Source organism: Glycine soja, chromosome 5 (assembly GCF_004193775.1).
Source record: "Glycine soja cultivar W05 chromosome 5, ASM419377v2, whole genome shotgun sequence".
Taxonomy (NCBI): Eukaryota; Viridiplantae; Streptophyta; class Magnoliopsida; order Fabales; family Fabaceae; genus Glycine; species Glycine soja.
The window spans coordinates 10,913,959-10,937,665 of record NC_041006.1 but is presented as its reverse complement, the minus strand read 5'-3'; the positions used below and the strand labels follow the sequence as shown (position 1 = coordinate 10,937,665).

Genomic DNA, 23,707 nt, shown 5'->3' with positions numbered 1-23,707 from the left:
TATCGTGACATGTAGAGGAGAATCAAGGATTTTAAGTCACAAAATGTCAAGAACTTTTATTTTCAAAACAATTACCCATTTCTTGAACATATCCTATAATTCAAAGAAAAACATGCAAATTCGTACATGCACACAGAATTGACCCAAAATATCAAACTAGAAATCCGACGAAACTAACAACATTAACAACTTAACACAACTAACAAATTAACAAAACCAACAAAACTAGCAAAACCAAAGAACACTCCCCCCCCCCCCCAATACTTAAACAACACATTGTCCTCAATGTAGCACAATTAAAAAAAATTAAAAACAATTAAATCATCAAATAGAATCGGACAAGTGTAATAAAAGCAAAGAAGGAGATAGGAAAAGAAAAACTCCCTAAGTCATGGTGGAGGAAGAGTAGGGTGGAGTAAGGAAGTCTCTTCCACCACTACGTCCATTAAAGAGGGGTTCGTGAGGAATGGCTTAAGTCGATGTCCGTTGACTTTGAAGCTCTTGTTTGGGGAGTCGCTTTTGATTTCAACTGTACCATAAGGAAAAACATTAGTAACAACAAAAGGACCAATCCACTTAGACCTCAACTTACCACTCATGAGTCCAAGCCTAGAATTATACTAACACTTTTTGCCCAACCATGAAGTCCTTCTTAACTATCATGCTATCATGGAACTTCTTGGTCTTTTCTTTGTAGAACTTGGCATTCTCGTAGGCTTCTAGGCGGATTTCATCTAACTCACTCAGTTGCAACTTTCTTTCCTCACCAGCTTGATCCATAGAAAAGTTGCAAGTCTTCACTGCCCAGTATGCTTTGTGCTCAATTTCCACTGGAAGATGACATGCCTTTCCAAAGACAACCCGATAAGGAGACATTCCTATGGGTGCTTTGTAGGCAGTCCGATGTGCCCAGAGAGCATCATCAAGCCTGGTACTCTAATCTTTCCTGCTTGGCTGCACAATCTTCTCTAAAATTCTCTTGATCTCCCTGTTAGAAATTTTTGCCTGTCCATTGGTCTGGGGGTGGTATGGTGTGGATACCCTGTGTACCACCCCATACTTTTTAAGCAGGGCATGCATTGTTCTGTTGCAAAAATGAGTTCCTTGATCACTAACAATTGCTTTAGGTACTCCAAACCTGCAAAACAGATTAGACCTGACAAAATCTGCAACAACTTTAGCATCATTAGTTCTAGTGGGCTTGGCTTCCACCCATTTTAAAACATAGTCAACTGCAAGGAGAATGTAAACATAACCAAAAGAGACAGGAAAAGGGCCCATGAAATCTATACCCCAGACATCAAACACCTCATAGAATAGCATAGGTTGCTGAGGCATTTGTTGTCGCCATGTAAGTGTATTTCCTACTCTCTGACACTGCTCACAAGTGCTGCAGATCTTCCACGCATCTTTAAAGATGGTGGGCCAATAAAAACCACAATCAAGCACTTTGCGAGCTGTCCTTTGAACACCTAGATGACCTCCCGGTGCGGAAGAATGACAGAACTGCAGGACTGAGTCAGTCTCATGATCTGGAATGCATCGTCTAATTACCTGATCACTGCATAATTTCCACAAGTAGGGGTCATCCCAAATAAAATGCTTAGCATCACTTTTAATTTTATCTTTTTGGGCCTTAGATGCTAAGGGAGGAAAAACAGAAGCAACTAAATAATTGACAATGTTAGCAAACCAAGGAGTAGAAAGAGAGTCAGAAATACTATACAGTATATACAAATGATCATCCGGGAAATCATCCCGAATGGGTGAATCCGCATCTGATACACGTTCGATCCGACTCAAATGATCAGCAACTACATTTTGTGCTCTGCTCCTATCACGGATCTCCAAGTCAAACTCTTGGAGCCAGAGCATCCATCGGATCAACCTAGGCTGAGAATCAGCCTTCTTCAACAAGTACTTTAGAGCTGCATGGTCAGTATAAACAATAATGCGGGTACCAAGCAAATAAGATCGAAATTTTTCAAGAGTAAAAACTATGGTTAGAAGCTCTTTCTCAGTAGTAGTATAATTCGCTTGGGCAGCATCTAAAGTCCTAGAAGCATAGTATATCACCCTGGGCAATTTATCAATTTTCTGAGCAAGGACAGCCCCTAATGCATAATTTGATGCATCACACATGAGCTCAAAAGGGGCTGTCCAATCGGGTGCCTGGATGATGGGGGTGGTAGTCAGCGCTCTTTTGAGGCAATCAAAAGCCTCTTTGCATTTGTCATTAAAGTCAAACTCCACCTCCTTTTGCAACAAGTTGGACAGTGGAAGGGCTACTTTGCTAAAATCCCTTATAAAGCGCCTGCAGAATCCTGCATGACCAAGAAAAGATCGCACCTCTCGCACACAAGAGGGGTAAGGCAATTGTGAAATAACATAAATTTTTGCAGGATCTACTTCAATACCCTTATTGGAAATAATGTGGCCTAAAACTATACCTTGCTCAACCATAAAATGACATTTTTCAAAATTCAGAACAAGATTAGTTTCGATGGATCTATTCAAAACTTTTTCCAAACTATCCAAACAACCATCAAAAGAGGATCCATATACAGTGAAATCATCCATAAACACCTCTATGCAATTTTCTAAGAAATCACTGAAAATACTAATCATGCACCGCTGGAAGGTACCAGGGGCATTGCACAAGCCGAAAGGCATCCTCTTATAGGCAAAAGTGTCGAAGGGGCAGGTGAATGTGGTCTTTTCCTGATCCTCAAGAGCAATAGTAATTTGCATATAACCAGAAAAACCATCAAGGAAACAGTAGTGAGATTTACCTGCCAGGCGTTCAAGCATCTGATCAATGAATGGCAGGGGAAAATGGTCCTTTTTGGTAACCTGGTTCAGCCTCCTATAGTCAATGCAGACTCTCCAACGGTTCTGCACCCGAGTAGGAATCAGTTCCTCCTTCTCATTTTTTATCATTGTGAGGCCGGTCTTCTTCGGGACTACCTAGACGGGACTCACCCATTGGCTGCCGGAGATAGGATAAATGATTCCAACTTGCAAAAGCTTGGTTATCTCCTTCTTCACTACATCAAGAATCACCGGGTTGAGTGTTCTCTGTGGCTGTCTTACTGGTTTAGCTTTATCCTCTAAATTTATTCGATGCATACATGTGGATGGGCTAATATCAGGAATGTCCGCCAGGGTCCAGCCTATAGCCTTCTTATGCTTCTTGAGGACTGACAACAACTTCTCTTCTTGCTCATCAGCAAGGGAGGCAGATATAATCACTGGAAAACTCTTGCTATCATCCAAGTAAGCGTATTTTAAATTTGATGGCAGAGGCTTCAATTCTGGTGTGGTCGGCTGGACAGTGGTAGAAGGAGATGGTTTCTCAGCCTTTAGCTCATAAAGAAAGTCAGAGGTATGTGTACTTCCTGAAACATGGTTAGTCCTATCTGACTCTATAAAATCAATCCCGAGAGGTAAAACACCACCACTAGACATGCAATCAATATCACTCTCAGATTCACTCTCAGCATCAAATTCAGACATATGATCAAGTACAATTTCAGACTCAATGCATGAAGAGTGAGAGGCATGCAGATTAGAATAAAGATCAGTCATGTATTCATCAACAACATGGTCAATTATTTCAGCACGAAATACAGAAAGATCTTCAGATGGGTATTTCATAGCATCCAGAATATTAAAATGAACAGTTATATCACCAAACTCCATGGATAGTGTGCCTGCATATACATCTATCTTAGTTCTAGCAGTTTTCATAAAGGGTCTGCCTAGAATGATGGGAACTGATCCTTGAGAAAATCCATCCTCCATATTCAAAATATAAAAATCAACAGGGAAAATCAGTTCACCAACTCTAACTAAGACATCTTCTATGAAACCAACAGGATAGGCAACACTTCTATTAGCTAAATGAATTACCACATCAGTTGACTGCAAGGGACCTAGAGATAAAGAATTAAAAATAGACAGAGGCATAACACTAACAGAAGCTCCTAAATCTAGCATGGCATTGTCAAACTTACTATTCCCTATAATACAAGGTATGCTGAATGTACCTGGATCTTTGCATTTTTCAGGAATTTGAGGAACAGATTTACCAATCAATGCAGAGACATTTCTGCCCATGCTAATTCGTTCACTTCCTTTAAGCTTCCGCTTATTAGTGCACAGCTCCTTCAAGAATTTAGCATATCTTGGAATTTGCTTTATTGCATCCAACAGAGGTATGTTTACCTCTACTTTTCTAAACGTTTCCAAGATCTCTTTCTCTGCCTCTTCCATTTTTTTGTTGGAAACTGCTCTTGGAGGGAATGGAAGAGGAGGGATGTGCTGCTTCTGCAAATCAGAATTACCAGTGGAAGATTCACCTGCACAGAAATTGTTAGGCAAATTTTTGTCATCACCTTTTTCTGGAGTAGAGTAAAGTTTGGCAGGTTCATTTGCAGATGAGGAAGGTGCTACGGGTTGAGGTCCTTGACACTGCTTTCTTGACCTCAATGAAATGGCACTGACATTTTTGGGATTTTGGACAGCTTGAGAAGGCAGCTTGTCAGAATTTTGGGACTGTTGTTGATTCAATTGGGTAGCCAATTGTCCCATCTGATTGGTTAAGCTCTGAATGGAGGCTCTGGTCTCTTGCTAAAACTGCATGTTATGCATAGTCATTTGCCTCACAAGTTCTTCGAGGGAAGGTTGTGGAGGGGTCTCAATTGTTGGTTGTTTCTGGGGCTGTTGTTGTTGTTGGATTAGTGGAGGAATGTATGGTCTGCTTGGGCCAGCAGCATTTTGGAAGGAAGGAGCAGGCTGCTGTTGTTGCTGTTGAGGGCTAGACCATCTGAGATTAGGGTGATTCCTCCATCCAGGGTTGTATCTGTTGCTGGAGAGGTCATAATTGTTCTGCTGAGGTTGGTTTTGCTGCTGAGGTTGAGGAGGTCTATTGTAAATGTTTGCAGCATAAGCTTCAGGCTGCTCAATTGCTCCAGGTTGCTGCATAGAAGGGCAAAGGTCTGTATGGTGGTCAGCAGAGGAGCACAAACCACAGACCCTTGTGACAGGTACAAATTTCTTATTCAAGGCCAGCTGGGTTACCAAGTTAACCAATGCATCATGTTTGCCTTCAAGCTTCTTAGTTTCAGATGATACAGTTGAGTTTGTAGCTACCTCATGCACTCCTCTAATGACTATAGCATCATTTCTGGCGCTAAACTGCTGGGAGTTGGAAGCCATCTTCTCAATTAAATTTCTGGCTTCAGCAAGAGTCATGTCTCCAAGGGCTCCACCACTGGCAGCATCTATCATACTTCTCTCCATATTACTGAGTCCTTCATAAAAATATTGAAGAAGAAGCTACTCCGAAATCTGATGGTGGGGGCAACTGGCACATAGTTTTTTAAATCGCTCCCAGTACTCATACAGGCTCTCTCCACTGAGTTGTCTAATACCTGAGATATCTTTCCTGATGGCTGTGGTCCTGGAAGTAGGGGAAATTTTTCTAAGAATACTCTCTTAAGGTCATCCCAGCTCGTGATGGACCTTGGAGCAAGGTAATACAGCCAGTCCTTTGCCACTCCCTCTAATGAATGAGGAAAAGCCTTCAGAAATATGTGATCCTCTTGGACATCTGGGGGTTTCATGGTGGAGCAGACAATATGAAATTCCTTCAAATGTTTGTGCAGGTCTTCACCTGCAAGACCATGAAACTTTGGAAGCAAATGGATCAGTCCAGTTTTAAGAACATATGGGACATCCTCATCAGGGTATTGGATGCACAAGCTTTCGTAGGTGAAATCAGGTGCAGCCATTTCCCTTAGAGTCCTCTCACGGGGTGGAGGTTGTGCCATGTTCTCAGAATGTGCAAAATCAGAATGTTCAGAATCAGAATGCTCAAAATTATAATGTTCAAGATCAGGATGTTCAAAATCACCAATAACAGAATGCACAAATTCACCAGTAATGGAATGCTCAGAATGATCAAAAGGTATAAAATGATGCCTAACTAATCTATGAAATGTCCTATCTATCTCAGGATCAAAGGGTTGTAAGTCAGATGGATTGCCTCTAGTCATACACTACATTCAGCATACACAACTAGTTGCCTTGTCATGTAAATAAAGGTGTAGGTTTGAACTACAGCTACCCTCAAATGATATCCAAATGACTTGAAATTTTGTGAGCAACCTTATAAAAAGATGAGAAGATAGCACAAAAAATTTCAGACAAAAATTCAAAGTCTAACTATAGAAGCTAAAATTGGTAGGTTAAGAAAAATTAGTGAATAAAACTTGAAAAATAAAAAACTTTTGACAGAATCACTTTTTTTGGATGATGGAGACCTCAGCCATCCTACGGCGGGCTGCCACGGCGTAGGAAACTTTTTTCTACCCCAAATACATATATAATAATTGCGATTCTGATAACCGGAGCAAAAGTTATGGCCGTTTGAAGTTTTGACAAACACAAAATTTGCTACTTTTTTGGAACTTTCAAATCTGACCAAACTAAAGGCTCCAGCTATTTTTCCCACAAAATATGGATTAAAAGAAGTTACCACAAAAAACATTCAGCCAAAAATAACAACCCTAGCTACTAAAACAAAAAATCACAAATAATTCAGCATGGGTGGTCGCTAAAATCCGTCGCTACATGATTTCTACTACAACTCTGGTTTGCCGCAAGCAAAAAAATGGTCGTTAAGTCCGTCGCAAAACACTATTCACACCAAAACACCCAAAACTGAAACAGGGGAAACGCTTAATAGAAAAACTGAAACAGAACACATACTAAACAAAATACCAGGACACTAAACAACACTAACACACATACTAACACAATACTAACAATTAAACATAGAACACGTAAAAAATTAAACACACAACGCTAGCTATTATGAACCTTTGGACACTGCTCCCCGGCAACGGCGCCAAATTTGATCGAGGCCATACCCGAATCAAATAAACATGAAAATGCAGTAACTAGGAAGTGATCCTAGGTCGTTTCCCAACGAGCAATGACAAACCAAATGTTCATGATATACTTGCGCAGTAACAGTAACGATTAGGGGGTTTGTTTGTTTTGTGATTAAAGAGCAAAATAAGTAAACTGGAATATGAAACTACTAATATTAAAAACGGGTTGTTTCCTCTGATTCAGAAGCCATTCTCTTATCCTGGGTCATGGAGAATTTGTCCCTAACAGTTAACCACTTAATCCAACCCTATTTCAATTTACTAAGCGAAAATCAACTTAGGGTTGTCAATACGTGATTAGGCACCACATACACTAGTTAGCCCTTCATCCATTAAGCATGAACACAAGTTAGGCTCAGAGGCAATTAATCGAACACGAAGCGTGCACTGATTAATGTTCACGAATTTGGGTTAACTGGTGAAGGGAAAACTGCCAGGAAACCACATTATAAACGAAACCTCAAAGAGAGCTAGGCTTCGTCCTCAAAAGGAAACAACACTAGAATATTTAGCCTTCCATAGATTCAAACAGAAAACGTAAATGAAACATGAAGCAGAAACGTAAACGAACAGAAATGTAAATGAACAGAAACGTAAATGGGACAGAAACGAAAATGAAAGTAGAAGAAGAAACAAGAACGAAATTGTAATTAGAAGTAGAAAATGTAAAATTGCATTACGTGAACAGTAGCATCAAAGTAGAAAACGTCAAACCCTAAAACAAAAGCTCTGAATAATGAATAGCATAACAGAATAGCCTTGCACGAATCCCAAGGCTGCTATTTAAAAAGAGTCGCTCAAAGTCACTGGGCCCTATTACAATACTCTGGCCCAAAACAAAATAAACACTGAACAACATAAAATAAAATTGCGAAATTTCCTAATTAGAAATTAACTAAGGTAAGTGCTGCTTTATTTTCCCTCTTCAAGTCTACAACCAAAATCCGGATTAAGCCCAATGTTTCATTAATTCCTGAAATTAGATTAAAAACATCAAATTAGCTAAATGAGCCCAAATAATAAAACTGCCTAATTAATTGACAATTAAGACCAATAAGTAATTAAAATGGTGCAAAAAGGGTTTAGAAAATAGAAGAAAATGATGGCACATCAGACACATGAGCCTTTTTCTGTGCGTTCGATTTTTCAGCAAGGTCAGCGTAGAACTGAAAGCAACCGGCAACATCGTCCTACAGAAACAAATAATCGAACACACAATGATACAACTTTAATCGGTGATTTTTTGCTTGCAATTTAGGGATGTGAGAGATTACAATGTCCCAGGCGGCTTCATCGACCGATTTTCCACAGTCAATAGCTTCGAGTTTTGCTAGTTCAGGCTTTTTCTCGATGATTTGTGAGGGAGGGAGAGTAATCAAAATAAAGAAAAGAACGAAAATAGAATAAAAGTGAAAAAAGAGGAACCTTGGCAGCGATGGCGCGGAGGTAGCGAGCCCAAACGGAGCCGGAAGCGGAGGCCCAATCGACGCCCTTGTTGCGGGAGAGGGCAGCTTTGGCGGTAGCGACAACAAGATCAACGTCTTCCTTAGTAGGTAATGCTATGGTTGTGTGGGAGGAGTGAGGGGGTGCGTAGGAGTAGGACATGCGCTAAAGGCCGAGTGAGATCCACACGAGGAAGAGGAAGAAGGCGAGGAGTGGCTACCTCTTCGACTTCCTCTTCGCGGTGCAGGACGCGTCCGCTCTGTCGCGGGCTTTAGGGTTTTAGGAGAGTGATTAAAATAATTAAGGGTATGACAGAGAGAGGCGCATGGTCGTATTACCACTCGCTCACGCTGTTTTTTTTCCCCAATTACGACGGTCTTTACCTAAACCCATCGTAAACTTTATTGCATATAACATTCTAAGGCGGTTTTTAATAACCGCCTTGGAATCGGCGTCAAAAAATGCAATTTTTTTACAATAATTACAAAAATGCCACCGCACCATCTTTTAAATCGGTTCTATAAGAACCGTCGTAGATCATGCGCCATAAAAGTGATTTTTTTAGTAGTGCCATGGGTGCATGGCGCTTTTTTTTTTTTGTTTTCTCAGAGAAACTGAGTCAAAATTGTCTCAAGCAGGGAGTACTATTTGTACTGATATTTATATATGTGTGTACATAATTTTTGTCATGAAAAAACATTTTAAGGAGGGACTACAAATGAACATTTACATATTTTTAGGGACTAAAACAAATGTTTAACTGTTCAAAGTATTAGAACATGAGGCCATAAAAGTTGGAAGCTTTCAGATCAACAGTTCCCATGATTGCCATGCAATAATGGACATACCAGAAGGCAATGCTTATAGAGGATATTTGGAAAATAGGTTAGCTAATGACTGATCGAGGCCGTACCCGAATCAAATAAACATGAAAATGCAGTAACTAGGAAGTGATCCTAGGTCGTTTCCCAACGAGCAGTGACAAACCAAATGTTCATAATATACTTGCAGTGACAGTAACGATGGGGGGGGGGGGGGTTTGGTTGTTTGGTAATTAAAGAGCAGAACAAGTAAACTGGAATACGAAACTACTAATATTAAAAACGGGTTGTTTCCTCTGATTCAGAAGCCATTCTCTTATCCTGGGTTATGGAAAATTCGTCCTTAACAGTCAACCACTTAATCCAACCCTATTTCAATTTACTAAGCGAAAATCAACTTAGGGTTTTCAATACGTGATTAGGCACCACATACACCAGTTAGCCCTTCGTCCATTAAGCATGAACGCAAGTTAGGCTCAGAGGCAATTAATCGAACACGAAGCGTGCACTGATAATATTCACGAAATTGGGATAACTGGTGAAGGGAAAACTGCCAGGAAACCACATTACAAGCGAAACCTCAAAGAGAGTTGGGCTTCGTCCTCAAAAGGAAACAACACCAGAAAATCTAGCCTTCCATGGATTCAAACAGAAAACGCAAATGAAACATGAAACAGAAACGTAAATGAACAGGAACGTAAATGAACAGAAACGTAAATGAACAGAAATGTAAGTGAACAGAAACGTAAATGAAAGTAGAAGAAGAAGCACGAATGAACTCGAAATTAGAAGCAGAAAACGGAAATTTGCATTAAGAACGAAAATTGTAACAAGGGAACAGAAAAACGTGAAAACCTAAAACCAAAGCTCTGAATAATGAAAATAGCATAACATAATGCCCTCCACGAATCCCAAGGAAGCTATTTAAAAAGAGTCACTCAAAGTCACTGGGCCCTATTACAATACTCTGGCCCAAAACGAAATAAACACTGAACAACATAAAATAAAATTGCGAAATTTCCTAATTAGAAATTAATTAAGGTAAGCGCTGCTTTATTTGCCCTCTTCAAGTCCACAACCAAAATCCGGATTAAGCCCAATGTTTCATTAATTCCTAAAATTAGATTAAAAACATCAAATTAGCTAAATGAGCCCAAATAATAAAACTGCCTAATTAATTGACAATTAAGACCAATCAATAATTAAAATGGTGCAAAAAGGGTTTAGAAAATAGAAGAAAATGATGGCACATCAATGACAAAGGAGTGAGATAAGAATAGGAATAAAGACAAATATCATCCAATGAAAGAATTTGGCAGCAAACGCTTCTTTGATTTCTTTGGATATCTGCTTAAGTTTTCATCTCTCTCTCTCTTTATTAATCTGGATTAGCCACATGTTTTAACCCTTTGTAGTCTTAAAAAAGGTATATGGTCTTTGGGAGCATGGTGGTGGGCAGGCATTTTTAATTGTCCAAATAAATTATTGCTTTGAATGTGCTGGCATGCCATCATTGATGGAAGAAGCATATGCTTCTTGTAGAAAGGTCTCTCTCCTTCTATCTCTTTATCCTTCTCCCTTTATCTATTTATGTATCTCTCAAAGTGCCCCCAAACATGCCTTGCACTATTGGTTTATAGGCAGACAAAATAATGTGATTAAATGAATAATTGCAGTATAATTTTCAAGGATCAACCTATCACAAAGCTTAAAAATCCACTAAAGTAGCACTAGTAATACTTTTATTTTGTGCTAACTAATTTTTAAATTCCTAGAACTTCATGAAAATGTCAAATTCAGATGCAAAATTGCTGGATGTTGTTAAAACTAATGCTTTCCCTACAGGGTTCAGGAAAAACAATAGTTTTACGAGTGGACATCAAACCAAGATCCACATTAAGCCTTAGTTGTAATGAGGTCCTCCATAGTGGGAAGAGACTTGTGAGGGGCTTATTTGGAGGACTCAAACCCAAGTTTGACGTATATGTTCTCCTTAAACGCTACATGGACTAGGTACTTTGTGCAATATCTCTTAAATTTTTTTAGTCTATATATTCTTGATCCCTTCTATTAACATAGTGATGATTACGTAAAATAATAATGCCATAAGACCAAGTTTTTGGCATGCTGTTTTTTAGCAACTTTCATCTGTAATTCATGAACAGGAACTAAATTTGGACAATTTTGTCACACGTGTGGTGGAGTTCAAGGATATCAACAAAGCTTTTGATTTATTGATTGAAGGACAGTGTTTTCGATGTGTGATTTGGATGGCAAATGATTCCATTCTTTTTTTTTTTCAAATTAGATTATGGTTTTAGCATAAGGTTTAAGAAAAAACATAGTCTAACTTGTAGGGGTGGCATAGTTTTCTCTTTTCTTATTTTTTTTTTTAAAAAATAAGGCAAAAGACCTTGTGGCGTAAGTATATACATACACACACATACATACACAAATCATTCTGGAATGAAGTGGGTGCTCCCAGAATCACTTGCTAGTGACACTTATTCCTTCTGCTTAGTTTAAAGAAACCGGTTTTGTTATGCTCGAGTGAAGAAAGACAGATAGAAACAGAAGACAGAGTTTTGGTTTGGTTTTGTTGTTGGTGTGAGAAAGAAAAAAGGAAAAAAAATAAAGTTGTTGTAGCTAAACAACATAAACCAAGTCTTCATTGGGAAAAAGAAGATTATTATATTGATATGATTTGTAATTAAAAGTCAAAATAGAAATAGAAGTTTTTTTTTTTCAAACCACCACTACAAGAAAAATGACCTATACCTACAGACAAAAACTGTCACTATAAATAATAAATCTGTAGGTAAATGTATGATAGACTTTGTCCTACGGACATTTCTCCCGTCAACTTTGAGGGGAAATATAATGACGGCTAATTGTTTGTCACTATAGGTTTTACCTACTATGTATAGTGTGTAGGTAAAAGTCATTAACTTCTACTTACATCTCCTAACTGTAGGTAAAAGTCTTTAATATGTACATATCATCTTCAACTGTAGGTAAATGTTTAGATCTTAGAGAGAGCCTAGAACATACATAATTTATACCTTTAAAAATGAATAAAATTTTACATATTTATATATAGCCATATTTTTTTTGGAAGGCAGAAATTATATATTATTAATATGAATCATAGCAGTACCAGAGGTACTGGTGAAATATACATGAACAAATTTATATATAACCATAATTTCTCTTTCAGGTCTCAAAATTTTATATTACTGCAACAAGAACATTAAGCTTCAGAACACCGGCCTGCTCCCCCCACAGTAACAATGCTAGTTCTATTTAGTTTAATTCTCAAATTTCATATATCTCTAAAATCACACACACAACAAAAAGTGTTGCAACCTGCTTACCAGAGCAGAGTTAAAGAATCCGCCAGACCGCTTATTTGGGGAACCAAACTCCACCTTATTGTCCAGCATCCTTGTGAATGTATGTATACATGATTTTGATGATGTCAAAGAAGAATCTAACAAGGCTGCTTCAAATGATAAGCATTTGCTTCAAGAATAATTCAAGATTGCTTCAACAAACAAAGCCTTGTTTCAAGATTCACTAAAGACCAAGCCTTGCCTTAAAACAATGTGCTTTCAAGACATGCAAGGCTCTGGTAATCGATTACCAGGAAGTGTAATCGATTACCAGAAGACAGGGTTGAGAAATAGCTGTTGAAAAAGGTTTTGAATTTGAATTTTCAACATGTAATCGATTACCATATGTCTGTAATCGATTACCAGCAACGAAACTTTGGAAATTCAAATTCAAAAGTCATAACCCTTCAAATTATAACTGTGTAATCGATTACACAAACATTGTAATCGATTACCAGTGGAAAGTTTTTAGAAAATCTGCCAACAGTCACATCTTTTCATTAGATTTGTGAATGGTCATCAAAGGCCTATAAATAGGTGACTTGGGCACGAATTTTAGGTAGAGAGTTTTGCTTGGCAAAAATGTCTTATCCTCTCAAAAGACAATGAGAGAGATTCCAAAAGAACTTCATTGTCAAATGCTCTCTCAAAAGAAATCCTTGGCCAAACACTTGCAAAATCTATAAGGATTCCTACATGATCTTTATTGTAATATTCTTCTCTTGAAGAGAGAATTCTTCTTCCATTCTTCTTATTCAATGAGATTGGTTAAGAGACTGTGAGTCTCTTGTTGTAAAGGATTCCTGAACACAAGGGATGGGTTGTCCCTGTGTGGTTCAGACTTTGTAATGGATTTTACAAAGATAGTGGAAATCTCAAGTGGGTTGCTTGAGTACTGGACGTAGGCACGGGTTGTGGCCGAACCAGTATAAAACTGTGTTTGCATTCTCTCTTCCCTTATCTTGTTTATGTTATTGCAATCAATTTTGCCTTGCATGTTTATAGAACATTATTAAATTGATTGTTGTTGCTTCTTCTGCATTCTAAGCATATCCCTCTTAAGATTATTGAGGCCACAAGGTCCAACAATCCTCTCATAGGGTGGTCTGTCTTGACTACTTGGAGATGACTGATGGCCCTATTAGTTGCTGGAAATTTCATACAAATATTAATTATGTCTCCCTGGAAGATGGTGCATGTGAGTAACAGTGATCACTTGAGTCTCTTCTCCATGAATTCTGAACTTGGGCTGCAAACTGCAAATTCCAGAGAATATGTTCCACATAAGGCTTTTCAGTTGGGTCACCAGAGAGACACCTTACACATATCTCCATCATGGCCATTAAGGATTTGTTTGACGAATGTCACTAGCATCAGAAGAGTAACTAAAACTTGTCCCTGTAGGAGTGGAAAGCCTTGAAAGTGCAAAAGAATGTGATTACAAAGCCCATTTAATCTTGACATCTACATAGCTAATAGAAATGATAGTAGAATGGAAGAATTTAAAAACGAAATCATAATAGAAAGAAGAAAAGTATAAACAAATTTTTTCCCATGAATACTTCAATTATCATGCAGACGGAAATTATACAACCTTTCTGATGACCTGCTGATCGAGCCACTTTAATCGATCCTGCAAGCAAAGAACAGCACCCTCAGGCTCGGATCCACCTAACTTGCTACTTCCAGACTCATTAACATCTACAACATCTGCAGCAGAACCGGATGGTTGACTATCCATTTCTGTTGTCCAACAGAAGAAGAAGAAGAAGAAGAATGTTTGTGCTTTCGGAGGAGGGTCTTATTGGAAAAGTATGGATGGGCATCCAACATCCAATGAGTCATTATACACATAGTAATAGATAAACGAGAATAAAATATATTATAGATATTATGATGTGATATAATAATAATAAAAAAATTATGAGTATTTGATTAAGTGTTTAAAAAGTGATACTTATGTATCATGCTTGGTCTTATTAATTGGGTTTGCATGTGACTTAGAGTTAAGAGGTCCCTACAATATGAAGGTTTACTTTATCTCTTTTTAATACTATTTTCTTTAATTGGAATATTCTCATTTCATCATATGAAAGAGGACTGATTGGCAGTCCAAAATATCGTTATGTTGGAATGAAAGAGATTAGAAAGTTTTGAAGGAAGAGATTACTTTACAAATGATCACTTTTTGATTTTTGGCTTGATTTTGACTTTATATAAACTCTAATATATCATCCTTATTTATAGTAATAATTTTTCCTAAACAAATGGTTAGAATTTTGCCAACTATCACTTAATCCAATGGCTACAAATAATTCTTTAAAATTTTCCTTATAAATACAAACTTACTTACTCATTCTAAAATATTTTATAAGTTACTTTAGGATTATCTTCTACAATAGATCTCTCTATAGAACATTCTTTTAGAATCTTATCTTAACATGTCTTTTAGAATCTTTTAGAACATGAACTTTTTGATAAAAACCCCAAATCAAGTTTATATTTCAGTATGCTCAAGGTTTAATTTGGCCAATTTTTTTCTTGACATAAAAATTTAGGGAGTAACATGGTGCTTCAATTCAAGGGGGAAAAACTTCCAAATTCAAACAATATTCATAAAAGAACTTATATTATCCTCCTTCTACTCTATTCATCACAATCAATAACCAGGCTTTCGCTTAATATATCAGTGAACAAATTAAAAGGAAACTTTTATTATTTAACTTTCTTTAATAGATCCAGAGAATTGTTGAAGAAGCTAACCTGATTCGAGCAGAGTACAAAAGCATGAGGAACTTTGAAATTAATTTACGTGTCACTTGCAAACTAAAATCTCAAAATTCAGAATTTAGCTAAAGGCTAATTAAGAGATTTTTTTTCCTAATAAATATGTCCTTACCATCCATAAGGAAATTGATGACTGACTCCACTTATTCAAGTGCCTTTGTCCAAATGTTGTGTCCTTTGCAAGCCTGAACCTCTTAGGAACTGCAATACGGAGATGGCCAAGGACGGAGTTAGATACAAAAAAAGAAATATAGAAAGTAGAAAAGTATATTTGCCCCAATTTTCAAAGTTGTCTGCTCTACTTACGCATCAAACTTTATTAATTGTTTAGCTTACTTTTCTACCCAAACTTACATATATATATAAATATGAGTCTCAAGTATGAAATCTCTCTCTTTCCTCTCAATCACTTATAAGTATTCCATTACAATTAATTGTGCTCTGCAAGGGATATATCTACCCAATATCCACCCAATAATGCCTATAAAAGGACAATCCAATTATATTGAAGATTTCAGCTACTCGGATAAAAAAAAGGTTCTTAATTAGGTATGTGCTATAACTTAATTTTCAGTATTTAACATTCAAACTCAAATCTTTTTTATCAAACTAAAAAATTTTACGCCAATTACTCCTAACTCAAATTCTAAAACCTTCTTCCTATTTCTTTTTCACTCCATTTCTACCCAAATAAACAAACATTAATTTTATTGACTACACAATCATTTTCAAATATTGCTCTTCTCCTCCATCTTCCATCATGAAAATCAATATGTTCTTGCAAGTGGACTCCATTCTTAGCAGTACTATTTGGTGCATCTTCATCTTCATCAGAACCAGTCCCAGGCTGATATTTATCCAAAGCTTCTATTTTGTCATTCTGTTCAACATTCTTAGCATTACTACTCATTAAATTGTGCCATGTTCATCACCTAGAGCTCCTAATGACACATTTGCCTTTTGACCATGACCCTCAGGAACCCATGAACTTGCAATATGTTAAGGAACTCAAAGGTTTCCTGCAAGTGAAGTAAAATCTCAAAAAATAGCATCCTTATTATATAAAAACTAATGCTGAACCAAACTTCAAGAAAATCACACAGTAGCACCTCGACATGAGAACAAACACATTCGCAAACATGTCATCATTCAAAACTAACTCACCATTTCGAAACCATAACTTCCATCGATAAGAAGAAGTGTTAAATCGTCAAACTTCGCGGCATCTATCATGCCATTGATATCATTTGGACATTCCACAAACTGCAAACTGCACCTGCCTTTGCTTCCCTAACATATGTGATACACAACAATCATCGTTAACCAAGTCCAAAGAAATTCTGAAATACACACATGCATTGATAAACAAATAAAAGCATGGGTATAGAAAAAACAATCACAGACCTGATATGATGGTAATTAGACCTCTCACATCGGGCAAATTATGCTTCGTGTAATGCTTAACCAAAGACTTTATCAATAGTGACTTCCCAACCTGGAATCAGAGCAAGATTAGCAACTAATTGTGTTGTGTTGAGTTGAATTCGAGAGAAAGAAAACATGTTATTTAGCATCTTACCTTAATGAGTAAAAAAGTAAAAAGCAACTATAAACACTAGCAGACTCACCACATGTGGCCATGTCAAAACATTTTCACTAGTTATTGTCTCCACATAAGGTTCTTCAAATGCCCATTGTTTAGCAAGTGATACCACAACTGAAAACATTATTAAAAGCCTGAAAAGAAAAGCAATAGATAAAAGGAAATAGGATTTTTCCATACTCTTCTAGCCTAGTAATATTATGACCTGTTTGGTATCCAGGATGGGATCTCAATTGTTTTATGCATTGACAAAATTGTTTAAAGTGCAGTATTAATTTCTAGAAGCAGATTATATTATATTGGTTGAGAAGAGAAAGCAAGAGACTTCATTGAATCCATGTGTCAGTGATACGGGACCCCTCATTATGAAGGTGTATGTGCAAAAACAAAGAGTAACTAAGTATAAAACTAAACAAAATCAACAAGTTAATTGTCATTAACCTTACTTGAAGAAGAATATTAAAGGAATATTTTGTATGCTCATTAGGATGACAAAGTTCCTTAAGTAGAGTAGGGACAAGACCAGATATTTCTGGACTCTTTATCACACTCCCAACCTGGAAAAAACATGAAAATTAAAAATATTAATCACAAAAACATGAATCAAATGGATAGAATAGTTCCTAAGTAAAGAATAACGTGTTGAAGGGCCATTTGCCCAGCTGATTGGACTTTAGGATGTGTATCAGTCAAAACCTTCTAATACTGAGATGGGTTAAGGTAATGCAATCTATAGCTTAAAAGGAATTTAGAAGTGAAAAATAATGTTTGCTTCATATTATACCTTAGTCAATTTGGGAACAATCTTAGGGAGACACCGAGACAAATTTTGAGGAGCACAGTATGCCATAAAATTACTGCTCTTATAAGATGTCCAATTCAAGATTGTGTTTTGAACCATAATTATTATTAGAATCTTACTATTCATAATTCAAATAACACAATTCGGATGTGATTTGACTACCCAACTATTTATATCATTGATATGAATTGCACAATTCAATTTTCTTTTTACATTGTTTTTACCATGCTTATCAAAGAAATTGAAAAGTTTGAAAAGCTTGAATGATTAAAAAAGGGGCTAAAGGGGCACTGCTAAACACACCATATCCGATTTTTCAGATGTTCTATTTTCATTCTTCTAAAGACGAAGTTTCGCATGGTCACTCACTCATTCTATACATTGTATTTGGCTATTCCATTGCTCTACTTTCCATCTTCTAAAATATAGGGTTCACATACTCAGTTACAATTTACCAACTTTGGTCTTTTTCTAGTTTAAAATTATCACATGTACCTCCTATGAATTTAAGGATTTGATACAATTTATGATTTTAAAAACAAGCTTGACAATTCACGATTTGAATTGCTGTATGATAACCTTGCTTATAACAGTTAACAAGACAAATAGACAGCATGTCCAAATGCAATCAAAATCAAATACTGTATGATAGAATCATCAACATATAGCGAAACGGACAATTACAAATTGTGAAAAGCAAAAGCAGAAAAAAAAACTGTATTTAATTTAATAATCTATGAACTATACCACTTCTTTGGAAATAAAAGGAAAGAGTATCGAACTAGGTTTCGAACCCATTACACTACTGATGAAAAAAAATAGGGAAATCACAAAACAATCCTCTAAAAACACAACACAAAACATTGGAGGAGGAAAACAGGCTTTTGCCGTTGATTCACAATTCACAGTCACAAAAGCCACAAATATTCACAAATTCAGGCGCGGCATCTGCAAAGCCAAAACACTCCCCGACACATTTTAATATCTATAGCGATTAAAGCCACCACAACGCATTCTCTGTTGCGTACTATTAACTAAAATATTCACACCTAAGCAGATTAACCATAGCATTCCCCCAACTGAGTGTAAAACATATTTTCAAAGTAGCACATATCAATACCATTCTCATGTTTCTTGGCCTATCCACAAGTCTTATGCATACGAAATAGCATAAATCAGTTTGGCCAACTAACAAAACCCTAACAATCCATAAGCACACATTCAGTACAACAATTAACTAGCATTAACAAAACACCATCACAAAAAATTGAAACACAACACAGCAAAAGAAAGTACGAGGAACATACTGTAGCCATTGTCGACGAGGTAATTGAAGGTGTGTGCGCAATTGTAGGTGAACTTGTTGTTGGTGGCAGGGAGCTTCTGAAGGCACTGGAAGGCGTTGGAGTTGAAGTTTCCGCTGAATTCGGTGTACTCCGCGAGAATCACTGTTCCCCGCGACACGAACGTGTAGATCAGAGACTTCTGCCCCATCGATGAGAAGAGAATGAAGAATTTCGATTGAGTGTGGTGTTGGTAGGGTTTTGGATTTCGATTGTTGGAGAGTGAGAGAAAGATCTGAGGAGAGAGACATACTCTTTCCTTTCATCAGTAGTGTAATACTTTTATTTTATATTTTGAATATTTTTTATTAAATAATTTAGAAATCTATATATTTTCTCACTATTTTATTTCTATCTTCTTTTTTCAAAAGCTTATCTCTTTCTATTTTTTTAATCAAACAAATACTAATATTATCACATCATTTAAATGTCCTTCGCGATGTTTTTTTTGCCTATACTGTGCTTTTGTAGGTAATAATCCTTTTGAGTTTTACCTACACTAATCAATCGTAGGCACAAGTTTTTTGAAGTTTTACCTACACAACATAGTTGTAGGTAGAAGTCTTTTTTTAGTTTTATTGAATTTATCTACACCAAATAATGGTTGGTACAAGTGTTTGAGTTTTACCTACATTAGTCAGTTGTAGGTTAAAGTATTTTTGAGATTTACCTACACTAATTCATGATGTCGGTAGGAAAAAAGGCGTCCGTAAGCTTAGGTTATTTTTCTTGTAGTGACACCAATGGACTATAAGTACAAGTTTTATAGGATTTTACCAACACCAAGTAATTGTAGGTATAAGTTTTTTGAAATTTTACCAACATTAAGCATTTGTAAGTAGAAGTTATTTTCAGTTTTACCTACACCAAATAATAGTAAGTACAAATTTTTAAATTTTACCTATGACAAACAACTGTAGGTATAAGTATTTTTTGACTTTTACCTACACTAATTCATGTGTGTAGGTAAAAGCCTCTATAGGCTTATGTCATTTTTCTTGTAGTGCACACGGTTTGGCAAGGGATATAGTCTATATGGATTCCTTGATGCTTATTATGGCGAAACTAATTCATAGAAGTTATTGATTTTTGATCTTCATCCATTTGCTTATTGGTTTTGTCAATTCTCTCTTTATTCCTTCTTAGTTCCTATATGCCTTTCTTTGATTAAATTGATTGTGTTTAGATAATTAAATTGCCAATACTTTGTACTGAAAAGAGCTAGTAAGACACTTTTTTCTAATACACTCTTTACCATTGGTTAATTTTTATTTTAAACTATAAAATCATGAATGAAGCTCATTCAATATTAAGTAAGGGCCACAATTTTTTTATTTTTAATAAATTTCAGCTAATTATTAAAGAGTGCATTCAAAACATAAGAATAAGGACAAGAGCAAAAAATGATTGTCTTGGGAAGGAGAAAAATACAGGGAGAAACTAGGGTACGAGAAGTGTTCATGGGTACCAGAGGTATGTGTATAGGGTGTTGAAGCAAGTGCATATTGAAAGGGGAATTCTTCCAAGTGCATGATTGTTCTAAACAACTTGATGTATGACATGTTTGACAAGTTGGCTTTTGAGGCTTCTAACCTGAACAACTACACACTGGACAAATGACATTGTCTTCAAGGGAGATTCAAGGAGCAACGAGGCTGGTTTTGCCAGGAGAACTTGGAAAGCATGCAATTGTTGAAGGGGTCGAAGTTGTTAACAACTACACATCCTATGATGCTTGATGTATACACATCTAGTCCTCTAGTAATTTAGACAAAATTTCTATGTTTAAATCCATGATGTTGACATATAAATATGTACTTAATTAGTTAATTATAATTAATTAGTTGATGTGTACTGTGTTAAGTAGCTAGAGATGTGTTGTTTTTTGCATAATTAATATTGGTTGTTGAGTTTAATTTAACCTTCATTTCATAATTAATATCTTTCATGTTAAAATATAGAAATATGTCTCTCTTTTGTGCTTTAGTCCATTATATTTTTTTTTCAAAATGACAAAAGATAATTTTTCTTATAGTATATCATTATACTACATACTCATATTATTATAATTTCAGCACTAATTATATATGTAATATTATTGCTTTAGACTGTATGGACTATTGTTAGTTAATCGAAGGACTTACTGGTAGTTTGTTTGGGAGAGTGGAACAATGGGGTATAAACAATAGGAAAGAAAGAAAAGAGCTTAATATTTGGTTTTAGAGTTGAATTTGGGAGCCCAAGTCTTTTGCATAGTTGGAGTGTAGAGAGTAAATCTAGTTCTATTACACATTTGTCATATCTAGTTGTGTTACATTGATACAAGTTAGAGGTCATTCTTCTTTAATAAGATTGGTTTTGGTTTTATTAATAGGCATTCAATGATAAAAATGTCTATGTAAGGGAAAAAATAGACACATAGACCTGGGGATTAGTGGGTAATAAATGTCTATTAAAGGAGGACATGACAATTCGGAGTTAGTTAGACAACTGCTAACTTTACCTAAGATTGAAAGGAAAGATCTAAGGTGCTCTTGAACCCACCCTAACCTACAGATACAATGTATTTTTTGAAAGATTGGTGAATAACATTCATTTTTTAAGACAACATACACATTTAACCAAAATAAATAAATAAATTTGTCAAAATGTCAACACAAAATCCATTTACATTTATTTTCATATTAAGGAATAAAGGACAAGGAGTATTACAGTATATAATGCAATTGTACCTCATTCTCACTCCACACATATCCAGAAAAAAATTTGATCGATATTTCTCTTTAGATGATGTACCTACACAGGAAATTATGTCACTAGCATTTACAACAATAGCCAGAGTTAGGGTGTTCATCTATGAAGCCCGGATACGTGAAAAAAGGAAAAGTATCGGTGTCGCACCCGTATCTGACACCGATACTCCACGGATACAGCCAGATACGTATCCTAGGAGTATCCAATTTTTATTTTTTATTTTTTATTTTTTAAAATACAAGATACGGTTGGAATATGGCTTAGATACGGCTTCCTAAGGCTAGACACGGCTTCAATACAACTCCAATATGGCTCGGATACGGGACTGTTGAGCAGCTTGCAGATCCTCAGACACAGCTTCTGAAACGCTGCCACCGGCACCGCCTCCCCTCCTCCGCCCCCACCGCCACACTCCACCATCTTGGCCATGCACACCACCGCCCCCGCCTGCACCCCCTTGTTCTGCTCCCCCATTGCCTTGAACAGCAGCTTCACGAACAATCCCACCACCGTCCCTACACCTCCCCCGCCACCCCCTCTGCCGTCTCCCTTCAAATACTGCGCGGCGAGGGCGCCCACGGTGTCACGGCAGGCGAAGTCAGCCCCTTGGGTGCTTCATTGTGTGAAGTGAGTGAGTGAGAGAAAAAAAATGGTTTTGTTGAATGAAATTAGAGAGAGAAAGGTGGAAGAAGTAAAAGTAATGTGTGAAAGGAAAATGTGAACTGATTTGAAGGGGAGTGAGGGAGGTGGAAAGGAATGGTGGATCTGTGAGTAGTAGTGATGGAAAAAAAAGGGTGGAAGACAAGTTTTGAAATGAAAATGATGGATGGGGTTTGTTCTTTTGTGGTTTGTGTTTTTGTTAATTGTAAGTCAAGGGATAGGGGCATTAATGCATTATTATAATTATGGGAAAATAGAAATAGTTATTGGGTACAACAAACAATGGGTTCTTGGAACTTGTTTTTGTCCTTTTTCAAGTTGTTTCTATGTTGTATCTTCGAATATTATTTTTATAATTTTTAAAATTAAATCACAATTAAATATTAACACAAGTGTTATGCGAAATTGTTTTAAATAAACAGCAGAAAAGACATATCTAGATTCTTGCTAGGATAGAAAGATATCCTAGGACAAGGTAAGGGATCTTAGGGGTGTAGGATGGGGTAGGGGTTACTGTGTTAGGATAGACAAGGTAAGGGATCTAAGGCTAGACATATCTAGATTTTTTTTTAATATGATTTTGAAGCTATTCCAATGAAAAATCTAACTGTTCTAGAAAAAAAAATCTGAAACTATATATAACTTTTTATATATTTTATTAACGTATCCAAGACGTATCGTATCTTTAATTTTAAAAATTTGTTGTATCTGTGTCGTATCGTATCCGTATCGTATCTCGTATCTAGGTTTCACAGGTGTTCATCAACCCTTAATTAAAACAATAAAACATAGGAAAAACAAAGACGAAATGTGTTAAAAAAATGCAAAACCATCCGAGGAACTAAATTAGTGTATCACCTTTGCTTTATTCCCTATCAATATACTATGAAGTGCACGCATGTTGTCATCAACTTTTGTCTTTGATAACTTGAAAGCCACTGAAAAAGTTTAGAAGTGAATAACATAACTAAAAACAATGCTTTGGACAAACATAACAGTAAAACTTGGAAAACTGCTAATTTGGAAATCTATAAAACATAGTTTCTGTGACCAAGAGAGTCAATCCAATAACACAAGAGCAATTTGCAACTCCTCATTTCATAGTTACACGTTTAAAAATGTGAGTTAAACAAAAATGGCCAA

The 23,707-nt window shown here is 36.4% G+C and overlaps 1 long non-coding RNA gene and 1 other non-coding gene across 9 annotated transcripts; one reads left to right on the top strand and one right to left on the bottom strand.

Moving 5' to 3' along the window:
* Window positions 1-5,350: 5,350 nt before the first annotated feature.
* Window positions 5,351-5,457, top strand: LOC114413930. Its single transcript, XR_003667069.1, has one exon. It is a non-coding gene; the product is annotated as a small nucleolar RNA R71 (small nucleolar RNA).
* Window positions 5,458-10,282: 4,825 nt separating this feature from the next.
* On the bottom strand, window positions 10,283-19,402 carry LOC114412318. 8 transcript variants are annotated; one of them, XR_003666672.1, is made up of 7 exons: window positions 19,115-19,402; window positions 17,031-17,562; window positions 16,807-16,897; window positions 16,567-16,692; window positions 15,515-15,603; window positions 14,210-14,248; window positions 10,322-10,337 (listed from the first exon to the last, which is right to left on the bottom strand). It is a non-coding gene; the product is annotated as an uncharacterized LOC114412318 (long non-coding RNA). The 8 variants fall into 8 exon arrangements; XR_003666668.1 differs by having other exon boundaries at window positions 10,283-10,337; window positions 14,210-15,603; XR_003666669.1 differs by lacking the exon at window positions 10,322-10,337 and having other exon boundaries at window positions 13,616-14,325.
* Between the last annotated feature and the right edge of the window lie 4,305 nt (window positions 19,403-23,707).